At 38.1% G+C, this 698-nt stretch overlaps 1 non-coding gene across 1 annotated transcript; it reads left to right on the top strand.

Annotated features, from left to right (window-relative positions):
- The first annotated feature begins 368 nt into the window (after positions 1–368).
- LOC138350708 (5S ribosomal RNA) lies at positions 369–488 on the top strand. Its single transcript, XR_011222236.1, has one exon. It is a non-coding gene; the product is annotated as a 5S ribosomal RNA (ribosomal RNA).
- The last annotated feature ends 210 nt before the right edge of the window (positions 489–698 follow it).

Genomic DNA, 698 nt, shown 5'->3' with positions numbered 1-698 from the left:
CCCATATCTTCTCTAAAATAGAAGCATTTGTTCATGTTCTTTGTAAAGTATCATAAAGCAGGACAGATGAGACAAATATCATAAAAACTGAAGAGCAGATGAGCACACACATGTATGTATTACAAAAGAAAATCCACAAATTCATTAGAAATTGGCTAGGGTAGGCTGAGGAGTAGGTAGATGTAAAATGTCTGTAAATGGCGAAAGAACATAAACCCAAGACTGAATAAACGATGTTAAATATCCATGCCAAGGAGACAAAATATGTTAGGATACAATTACCATTAAGACACCACAAGAAGGTCCGTATCCTGCCGTGATGACTAAAAAGAGTTGGTTTATTAGCCACAATGTGTAGGCAGTCTCATGCCAACGGCCATACCACGTTGAGAACACCGCTTTCTCGTCCGATCAGCGAAGTTAAGCAACGTTGGGTTTGGTTAGTACTTGGATGGGTGACCGCCTGGGAACACCAAATGCTGTTGGCAATAATGTTTTTTGTTTTGTTTTGTTTTGTTTCGTTTGTTTTTGTTTGAATGGCTGGCTGGCTGGCTCCACGGGAAATTCACGGAGTTGTGTGGAATAAGGCCTGGTAAAATGAATTAATATGTATGTCATGTTTAAAACAAACTCGCTTATATATAGTGTGTGAGGCTTTATACAAAAACAAACAACCAAAACAAAACATGTTGTATATA

The sequence above is a fragment of the Procambarus clarkii genome, chromosome 46, assembly GCF_040958095.1.
Source record: "Procambarus clarkii isolate CNS0578487 chromosome 46, FALCON_Pclarkii_2.0, whole genome shotgun sequence".
NCBI classification, from domain to species: domain Eukaryota; kingdom Metazoa; phylum Arthropoda; class Malacostraca; order Decapoda; family Cambaridae; genus Procambarus; species Procambarus clarkii.
Note: the sequence above shows the minus strand (reverse complement) of the source record. Positions and strands in the feature narration are given on the sequence as shown.